Below are 11,561 nucleotides of genomic sequence, written 5' to 3'. Positions count from 1 at the left end.
GGTTTGGTTGTAGGCAATAAGTCCCAGGTGTGTGGGAAATTGATTTACAACAGAGATGGGAAAAGGTGCAGACAATTTCCAATGCCTTCACAATTTACCTATGACCAGAATTATACTTGGAAGATTAATTTCACAAGTGTCCCAAAACTGAGATGCTAAAAAGGAAACAGTAGGTAGGTGTCTGCAAATTCTAAATCTTTTTTTTTTTTTTTTTTTGAGACAGAGTTTCACTCTGCTGCCCAGACTGGAGTGCAGTGGCATGATTTCAGCTCACCGCAGCCTCCATCTCCTGGGTTCAAGTGACTCTCCTACCTCAGCCTCCTGAGTAGCTGGGACTACAGGCACCCGCCACCAGGACTAGCTAATTTTTTATATTTTTAATAGAGACAGGGTTTCACCATGTTGACCAGGCTGGTCTGCAACTCCTGACCTCAGGTGATCTGCCTGCCTCGGTTTTCCAAAGTGCTGGGATTACAGGTGTGAGCCACCGCGCCTGGTGGCAAATTCTAAATCTTAAAGCAACTCTGCAAACAAAGCACATGAGTTTCTGCTTGCTTCAGGGATGTAATACGGTGTAGAACTGTTTCACATAATGATCAGCTTTGATAATTTTCCAGGGTAGAAAACATTATATTTGACCCTTGGACAACAAAGAGATTATACTGAAGGAATTTTATTGAATGTATCATGAATAAAAGCTGAAGTCAAAATGTAAAAAAAATAATTCAGAGGATGGAATATGCAAATGTAAACTCTAAACGATGTGGCTGGAATTAATAAACATTTACTTTATGAAAGATACTGTGCTATTCCAGGCACTCCTATGGCATTTAAAATACAATTCTTACCTTCTCTAATTTTTCAACCTAGTAGAGGACAATAGGCTAAAGGCAATAAGCACATGGATAACATAACATAAACTAGAATGCTTTTACATCCATAGAAGGCAAAGGACTAGGAATCCACAGGAGAGAGAGAAACAGTAACTAGCTGAGAGCATAAGAAAAGCTTGTAGAAAAGATAATATTTGACGGCCAGAGACAATTTCTTGCTTTGGTATGTTTTAAGTGTTATATTTATATATTTATATATTTTTATATATATATATATACACACACACACATATATATAATATTTTGATAAGAAAAGCTTCTAGAAAAGATAATATTTGATGGCCAGAGACAATTTCTTGCTTTGGTATGTTTGAAGTGTTATATTTAAATATATATATAATATTTTGACTACAAAAAAATACTCACTATAGAAAATTTGTAAAATTCCCCAAAATATTTAGTATAAAATCAATCACCTCATCAAATATTAAATAATATTAATATTTTAAAGTGTTTATTTCAGTCTTTTCCTACATGTATTTATGGCCTTTATTTTTCAACATAGTAATAAGACAAACCATTTGAAATTAGCTTTTTATATATTTTTGTATCTTGCTCTAATGGTTTGGACTAACACATTAAGAACACTCTCAAATGCTACCAGGGACAATTTGAAAACATATTTTTAATGGCTACATAATTTATTTAACTTTCCTGTTTGGGAAAATATTTTTGCTTTTCTAGTATTTTTTTCTATTACAAATAATATGTCATGAGCATTCACTTTTTTAAAAAAGTAAACTATGTGTGCTTTATCATTATTTCCTTTGATTAATTTTCTAGAAGTGGGATTATTTGATCAAAAAGCCTAGATATTTTTAAAAGCTGTTAGTAATGTCAAATTAAAAAAAAAAAAAACAGCTTAAACTTATGTAAGGAGGGACTTTATTCAATAGGATTATTGCCATAAGGGGAAGGTGACTACGACAATAGGGAGAAGGCTTTGAGATCTATGAGATCTGTAGCTCAGAGATCAGACACAAATAGGCTTTCCTTTATGGAGAGAAGTAAATAAGAACTGGGTGCAGGAGATGGGATGAGTGACAGATATGATGGGACATTGACCAGGGAACACTTTTTCCTGAGTTCAGCCAGTTCCCTGGAGGAGGGGCTGTTGACTTTAACATGGTTCCATGTTCCATTGCCCAAAGTGGGCCAAAGTTTAGGTGCCTGGGCAAAGGGGAAAAGCTTTACTAAACTTTGGTCAAGTTAAGTTACTTTGCATTTTGCCCAGATTGAACAGTTCAACAAACACTTCAGTTAACATTTATAAGACAAAAAAAAGTGGGAATTTAGAGGGTCTGTGCCTGGTCATGTCCTACGTAAACAAGAAAGTTTTAAGTCATAAGAGCAAGCATGATTCCTTGCAGCAAGCCATTTCCCAGAACAAAAGGGAAGGAGGATTTTTAAAGTGCCTTTCCAAGAACACAGGGCTCAGGTAAGGTTCAACATTGCCAATAAATATTGTCAAATTGTCCTCCAAGAAATCTGCACTCCTACTAGCAATATTTGAGAATGCCAGAAATGCTGCAGATAGGTAAGATTGTGATTCATGAGGATGGGCGACAAAGTGTTCTATGCAATGAAAAATAGTTTGGTAAAAAGGAGGCAAGGAAACTGCAAGCTCTTTGTATGCAACAGCGTAGTGTGCAGTCAGCCTGGAATGAATTGCTGATGCAGTGTACATCAGCAATACATTAAAGCAGGTACAGCTAGAAAGGGAGACAGAAGAAATGCCATAGGCTTTCAATGCCAAGGTGTGATCTGTACTTAAATTAGCAGCTAAAGAATCACTGTTAAACTGTGATCAATGTTTTGAGGTAACCAGGTCAAAGTTTTAGGAAAATCAATCTACTGAAAATCGGAGGCTTTGAGGTGCTCACATTTTCTTTTTTTCTTTCAAAGACAAGCATTGATTATGTCAACCTTACAAAAAAAGACACTAGAAAAAAAATTAAATATGTTGGGTTTACTTGGTAATAGAAATAAGTATTATAATCTGAATGCATGGAATGGCAAACCACGAGTACCTTTGGTGAGGGAAGGGCAAGGGGAACTTTTGTTAGCAAAAAAAGGTTTACATAAGGTGCTTAGAAATAGAGTTCATTGGTTCTAGAAGCTGAAAGCCAGAGTTGTTAGCAGTTTATTGATGGAGACGCTGTTAGTGGGCAAGTGTTCTTGAGAATATCTTATCTGAATTATTGCAGTCCAGGAGAATGTCTAGTCATAAACCAAAGGGTTTTTAGAAAGTTCTTGGAAACAGTTCTTCTTATGCCAGACATATAAGCATGAGCATCCTCTTTTTTGGGCTTTACCAGCTCTATTTTGTCTGAGTCTGATGAAAGTGATTTCATCGTGATGTCTGCAACTTTCACAGCTAGCTAATGCTGACCATACATCCCACCCTCTCCCCACCACCCCCGCACCATGTCTTCTCCAAATGTTTATTGGACAGTGCAAGGTAAGGAGGCACAACCCCTGTTTGGATGGTAAGTGTTAATCCGGTGGAATGGACATAGCAACACCATGCTTTGCAGAATGCCTTAAAACTACTCTCTACCCTTATCTCCCCTGCAGCAACCCCACAAAACACACCCACTGTCACTCATCTTGACTCTTTAGCTTCACAGCAATATTGTGGAATAAGAAAGAAGTCTCTCCCCTCTTGGCGTAAATGAGTTACTTTGGGCAAGTTACTCAATGTCTGTGCCTGAGTTTTCCCATTTGTAAACTTGGGTTGTCTACTAGCATGTACCTCAAAGAATTGTTAAGAGAATTAGTTACTGCATATTTTAATTATTTATGGATACACACTGACCACAAACTAACAGCTTAAAATAGCACACATTCATTATTTTATGGTTTGTGTGGGTCAAGAGTCCAGCCATGGTTCAGCCAGACTCTTTGCTTCAGAAGCTCTCACAGGGCTACCGTCATAGACGAGGGCTGGGTCATCTGAAAGCTCAACTAGAGAAGGCTCTGCTTCCATGCTCGCTAAGGTTGCTGGCAAAACTCCATTTGTTGAGGGTGTTGGGCTGAGGGCCTCAGTTCTTTGCTAACTGTTGTCTGGAAGCTACTCTCAGCTCATTATGATACGGGCTTGTCCAATGAACTGCTAACTTCATCAAAGCTGGAAACTGAGAATACAATGCAGAAAGTCTGCTAGTAAGATAAAAGCCACAACAGCTTAGAACTTAATCATGAAAGTGACATCCCTTCACCTTGTGGTATTCTATTGGCTGGAAGCAAGTCACCAGGCCAGCTCAAAGTCAAAGGGAGGGAGTTTCACAAGGGCATGAATTCCAGGAGGAGGGGATCAACTGGGCCATCTTAGAGTCAACCTTAGATTGACCTCCAGCCCCTAACGACCCAAATACTTCCCGCATGCAAAATACAGTCATTTTCTTGAAAGGTCCTCAGAGATCTCATATCATCATCATAGCATCATCTCAAAGTCTAGAATTTCATCCTCTGCATCATGTCCAGATATGGACAAGGCTTTTTGGACGTAATTCTTCAGTCCAGCTCCTTGAGTACAGTTCCTTTTGATTTGCTAACCTGTGAAACCAAAAAGAAAAGTTATTGGCCCCTCACATCTAATAAAATAGTAGGACAGGAAAATACATATAACAGGTATAAAAGTTTCTATTCACAAAAGAAGGGAATGAGAGTGACAAAGACCAAAGATTCATAGCAATTCTTAAACCCAGTTAGTCAGAAATTATAAGTTCCTTCATTAGCTTTCAAGGCCTATAACACTTCAGCATATATCTCAGAGAGATTAGTTTAAAAAAACAACCATAAAAAGAAAACATGGGCAGGGCGAGGTGACTCATGCCTGTCATCCCAGCACTTTGGGAGGCTAAGGTAGGTGGATTGCTTGAGTCTAGGAATTTGAGACTGGCTGACTCTATTAAAAAAAAAAAAGAAAAGATATGATAACCACAAAAAGAAAAACAATAATCTCAAAAGGAAAAAAAATCTTAATATTATCAAGTATCCAGTCAGTGTTTAACAATATCCCAACTGTCTTACAAATATCTTCCTACTGTATGTTTGGTTAAATCAGGATTTCAAACAATATTTGTATATTACATTCGATTGATGTATCTAAGTCTTTTTAAATGTGCAATAATTTCTTGCTTTTTTATCATTTACTTTCTAACATTGTGGATTTTGCCAATTATATCCTTTGGTTTATCCTCTATCCTCTATATTTCCTATAAGTAGATAAATAAGATGCTTGTTTAAATTTAGGCTTCAGATTTTTGCAGAAAAAATTCATAGGTGGTTCTGTCCATTGCATCATACAGTGAGGTACATAGTACCTCCTGTAAAGTTGATCAGTGGATTCAGGATGTCAAAGCCAAATTTATACATTATAAAGTTCCCTGATATGGACTGAATCTTTGTATTCCCCCAAAATTCACATATTGAAATCCTAATCTCTAGTGTGATGGTATTTGGTGATGGGACCTTTGGGAGGTGATGTGGTTTGGCTGTGTCCCCACCCAAATCTCATCTTGAATCGTAGTTCCTGTAATCTGCATGTGTTGTGAGAGTGACCCAGTGGGAAGTAATTGGGTCACAGGGGCAGTTTTCCCCATGCTGTTCTCATGATAGTGAGAGAGTTCTGACAAGATCTGCTAGCTTTTATCCTTCCTGCTGCCTTGTGAAGAAGATGCCTTGATTCCCTTTCACCTTGGGCCATGATAGTTTCTTGAGGCCTCCCCAGCCACGCTGAACTGTGAGTCAAACCTCTTTCCTTTATAAATTACCCAGTCTCAGATATTTCTTCATAGCACTGTGAGAATAGACTAATACAGGAGGTGATAGGTCAGGAGGGTGGGGTTCTCATGAGGGGATTAGTGTCCTCATGGGACATGAAAGACAGCTTGCCTGTCTCTTTCTCTCCCTCCACTCTCCACCCTGTGAGAACATAATGAGAAGCCACAAAGAGTGCCCTCACCAAAAACTGACTCTGCCAGCACTTAGATTTTGGACTTTCCAGCCTCCAGAACTGGTAGAAATCAATGTCTGTTTAAGTTACCCAGTCTATGGGGATTTGTTACAGTAGCTGAAGAGACTAAAACATTTCCCCCTTTAGCTTTTTGCCTAATGTTTTCAGCAGCCACTTAGGATTATAGCTTAAATCTGCTATTTCATTTGGGGTTGCAAAATAGTGGAAGTTTTAAAGACAGATAGTCTTTCATTAGCTATTTGGTTATCCTGAAATACCATTCATATGGAGGGCAAGACAAATATTCAACTTTTACAGTAAAAAGTTGGTGCCCTAACAACCTCCAACAGGGATTACTGAAGGCTTTAAAAACCATTATTGTGAACTCATGAATGTTCATAATATTTGATGTGTTTTAATCCACCACAGTCATTATTCCACCTTAACGGCTCCATCTTAATTGTCAGGGGGAGGCCCTTCAAGTTAGTCCCTCTGCCCTTTTGGGTCAGATTTAGGCTGGTGTCGATCCTGCACAGCAGGCAGGAGTTCAGCAGGGCAGGGGTGAGTGGAGTCTCTGTGCAGACTATCTATCCTAACCAGACATTCATGCTGCAACCTTGAACCTTGACTCTAGCAGCCCAGACTATTCTGTGCCCTGCCAATTGCCTGAATTCTAGCTTTCCCAGCAATTATATGAGCTACTTGGTATCCTTCCAGTGAACTTTTTTTTGTATTTATGCCAAGAATCCTGATGGATCTAAGAGGAAGTAGTAGAAATGGGAAGACAGTTAACATAAAATTGAGTGGTAAGGTAGTTCAGAAAAATAAATGCAATATAATATACTTTATCAAACAAAAAAGAAAATATAGTATATAAATAGTACAGTTATGTCTGCAGATAGATATAATGGACTGTAGGACATCAAAATCATGGGAGTGTTTGTCTCTATCTTTTTTTTTTTTTTTTTTTTTTTTGAAAACTGAGTCTCACTCTGTCACCCAGCCTGGAGTACAGTGGCATGATCTCAGCTCAGTGCAACCTCCACCTCCTGGTTTCAAGCAATTCTCCTGCCTCAGCCTCTGGAGTAGATTACAGGGGCCACCATGCCCAGCTAATTTTTGTATTTTTAGTAGAGATGGGGCTCCACCGTGTTGGCCAGGCTGGTCTCAAACTCCTGACCTTAAGTGATCCACTCACCTCGGCCATCCACATTACTGAGATTACAGGCATGAGCCACCGCACCTGGCCGTGTTTATCTCTTGAATGCTATGGTGGGAAGGCAAAGAAATCTAGCTACAGGTGGAAGTTAAAGACTTTAGCTATGGAAGGAGTTAAAAGCAGCTTGCATTATGATGCATTTACCCCCTTACTACAGGGATGCCCTGTAGGAGAAAGAAAAAGGCAAGTGAATCTCCATATTAACTGGATTTTGTGTAAATAGATGCATGATATTGTCTAGGAGAAGAGAATTGAAAGACTGAATGCACTTACAAGATGTCCCTGGCCAAAGGATTATTTATGGTAAATAAACCCATAATCTAGGAAGCATGATTCCATAGCTAAAGCAATTATCTGAGTTATAAAATGAAGTCTATTGGGTGACCTGAGACCCTGGTTAGAGACTTCATCTGTAATTGTGGGGCAGAGGGTGTATTTGTTTGCTAAGGCTGCCATGACGAAATACCGCTGACTGGTTGGCTTAAACAATAGTTTAATTTATCACAGTTCTGGAGGATAAAAGTGCAAGATCAAGATGTTGGCAGGTTTAGTTTCTTCTGAAGCCTCTCTCCTTGGCTTGAAGACAGCAAGTGTCCTCACTTGATCTCACTGTGTCCTCACATGGTTCCCCTAGATCTGTGTTTTTTTGGTCCTAATCTCCTCTTCTACGGATACCAGGATTGAATATTAGTCATATTGGATAAGGGCTTGCCCATATGATTTCATTTTGGCCCTATCTCCAAATACAGTCACATTCTGAGGTACTGACAGTTAGGGCTTCAACATATAAATTTTTATTGATTTATTATTAATATATAATATTTGTACATATTTATGGAGTACATGTGATATTTTGATACATGCATACAATGTGTAATGATCAAATCAGGGTTTTTAGGATATTCATCACCCAGAACATTTATGATTGTTTTGTGTTGGAAACATTTCAAATCTTCTCTTCTAGCTTTTTGTTTGTTTTTGTTTTTGGTTTTGTTTTGTTTTTTGTTTTGGAATAGGATCTCACTCTGTCTCCCAAGCTAGAATGCAGTGGTGTGATTATAGCTCACTAAAGCCTCAAACTCATGGGCCCAAGTGATCCTCAGACCTCAACCTCATGGGTATGTAGATTTATAGGTGTACACCACATCCAGATAATTTTTCAAATTTTTTTTTTTTTTTCCAAGACAGAGTCTTGCTCTGTCTCCCAGGCTGGAGTGCAGTGGTGCGATCTCAGCTCACTGCAACCTCTGCCTTCCTGGTTCAAGTGATTCTCCTGTCTCAGCCTCCCTGGTAGCTGGGATTACAGATGCATGCCACCATGCTTGGCCAATTTTTGTATTTTCAGTAGAGACTGGGTTTCACCAATTTTTCAAGTTTTTTGTAGAGATGGGGTCTCACTATGTTGCCCAGGATGGTTTCGAACTTCTGGCCTCAAATGATCCTGCTGCATCAACCCCACAAAGTGCTGGGATCACAGGTGTGAGTCACTGCATCTGGCCACTATTTTGAAATACACGATATACTGTTGTTAACTATAGTACCCAACTGTGCTATCAAATACTATTATTTAGCTATTATTTATTCCTTCTATCTAACTACATGTTCATACCCAATCTCTCTTCATTTCTGCCCCCTATCATTCTACTCTTTATGAGACCAAATTTTTAGCTCCCACATCTGAGTGAGAACATGTGATACTTTTCTTTCTGTGTCTAGTTTATTTCACTTGACATAATGACCTCGAGTTCCATCCATGTTGCTACAGATGACAGGATTTCATCCTTTTTTAATGACCAAACAGTATTTTATTGTGTATATGTACACATTTTCTTTGTCCCTTCATCCAGTAATGGACACTCAAGTTGATTCCATATTTTGGTTATTGTGAATAGTGCTGCAATAAACATGTGGGTACAGGTGTTCCTTTGACACACTGATTTCATTTCTTTTGTGTTGCGGGAAGTCAGGGACCCTGAATGGAGGGACTGGCTGGAGCCGCAGCAAAGGAACATAAATTGTGAAGATTTTGTGGACGTTTATTTGTTCCCAAAATTAATACTTTTATAATTTCTTACATCTGTCTTTACTGCAATCTCTGAATGTAAATTGTGAAGATTTCATGAACATTTATCAGTTCCCAAATAATACTCATAATTTCTTATGCTGTCTTTACTTTAACCTCTTAATCCTGTTATCTTCATAAGCTGAGAATGTATGGCACCTGAGGACCACTATTGTACAAATTGATTGTAAAACGTGTGTTTGAACAATATGAAATCAGTGCACCTTGAAAAAGAACAGAATAACAGCGATTTTCAGGGAACAAGGGAAGACAACCATAAGGTCTGACTGCCCGTGGGGTCAAGCAGAAGAGAGCCATATTTTTCTTCTTGCAGACAGCCTATAAACGGACATGCAAGTAGGGAAGATATTGCTGAATTCTTTTCCTAGCAAGGAATATTAATAATTAAGACCCTGGGAAAGGAATGCATTCCTCGGGGGAGGTCTATAAATGGCCGTTCTGGGAGTGTTCGTGTTATGCAGTTGAGATAAGGACTGATAGGCCCTGGTCTCCTGCAGTACCCTCAGGCTTACTAGGATTAGGAAATTCCAGCCTGGTAAATTTTTATCAGACCAGTTCTCTGCTCTCGAATCCTGTTTTCTGTTAAGATGTTTATCAAGACAATACATGCACAGCCGAACATAGACCCTTATCAAGAGTTTTTGATTTTGCCTTTTGCCTTGTGATCTTTGCTTTGCCCTTTGCCTTGTGATCTTTATTGGCCTCAGAAACATGTGATCTTTGTTCTTCTTTTTTGCCCTTTGAAGCATGTGATCTTTGTGACCTACTCCCTGTTCTTACACCCCCCACCCCTTTTGAAATCCTTAATAAAAACTTGCTGGTTTTGCGGCTAAGGTGGACATCACGGACCTACCGATATGTGATGTCACCTCCGGTGGCCCAGTTGTAAAATTCCTCTCTTTGTACTCTTTCCCTTTATTTCTCAGACTGGCCGACACTTAGGGAAAATAAAAAGAACCTATGTTGAAATATTGAGGGCAGGTTCCCCTGATACTTTTGGACATATATCCAGTAGTGGGATTGCTGGATCATATAGTAGTTCTATTTTTAGTTTTCTCACAAACCTCCACAGTGTTTTCCATAATAGCTAAACTAATTTACATTCCCACCAACAGTGTATGTAAGCTCCTCTTCTCTGCATCTTTGCCAGCATTTGTTATTTTTTGTCTTTTCGATAATAGCCAGTCTAACTGAAGTAAGATGATATCTCATTGTGGTTTTGATGTTCATTTCCCTGATGATAAGTGATGTTGAGTATTTTTTCATATACTTGTTGGCCATTTGTATGTCTTTTGAGAAATGTCTGTTCAGATCCTTTGCCCACTTTTTAATGAGATTATTTGATTTTTTGCTGTTGAGTTGAGTTTCTTGTATATTCTGCATATTAGTCACTTGTTTGACAAATAATTTGCAAAATATTTTCTCCTATTCAATAAGTTGCTTCTTTATTCTGTTGTTTCCTCTGTTGTGCAGAAACTTTTTGGTTTAACATAGTCCCATTTGTCTATTTTTTGTTTTTGTTGCCTATGCTTTTGAAATCTTAGTCATGAAATCTGTGCCTAGGTCAATGTCCTGAAGTGTTTTATCTGTTTTCTTATAGTAGTTTTATAGTTTTGGGTTGTACATCTAAGTCTTTTAATCCATTCTGAGTTGATTTTTGTATGTGGTGCGGGATAGGGGTCTAGTTTCATTCTTCTGCATATGGATTTCCAGTTTTTCCAGCACTACTTATTGAATAGAATGTCCTTTCCTTAATGTATGTTCTTGGTGTTTTTACTGATAATCAGCTGGCTGTAAATACACGTTGGAGTTCTTTATTCTGTTCCATTGGTCTTTGCATCTGTTTTATGCCAATAGTACGCTGTTTTGGTTACTACACCTTGGTAGCATAATTTGAATTCTGGTAGTGTGTTGCTTCCTGCTCTGTTCTTTTTGTTCAGTGTTGCTTTGGCTATTGAGGATCTTTTGTGGTTTTATACAAATTTCAGGATTTTTTTTTTCTATTTCTATGAAGAGAAAGCCACAGAGTCCTAAAATAATTCTGAAACTCATCATGACTTTCTTGCCTAAAAGATCTTGATTACAATCATGCCAAGTTTTGCTTTTGATTTAATCACTTGCTTGAGAAATACATAAACCCATACTCAAGACTAGTGCAGGCATGTCTCTGGCACCTATTTCTGATTCTATTCAAATTCCTAGAGATGTCAAAAATTACGTTAGGCCACCTGACAGGCTGTATCTAGTAGAGAGAAAATGATTTGTGAAAGCAGTGGGGCTATGTGCAATTGCTTTTTTTTTTTTTTCTTAAATATCACGTATTAGGTTGAAAACCTGCAATTGCAGCTTTCTGTAGAAATGGCAGAAGACAAACTAACATTTTTAAAGCGTTCTCATTTAGCTCTG

This window comes from Macaca thibetana, chromosome 6 (genome assembly GCF_024542745.1).
Source record: "Macaca thibetana thibetana isolate TM-01 chromosome 6, ASM2454274v1, whole genome shotgun sequence".
NCBI lineage: Eukaryota > Metazoa > Chordata > Mammalia > Primates > Cercopithecidae > Macaca > Macaca thibetana.
Note: the sequence above shows the minus strand (reverse complement) of the source record.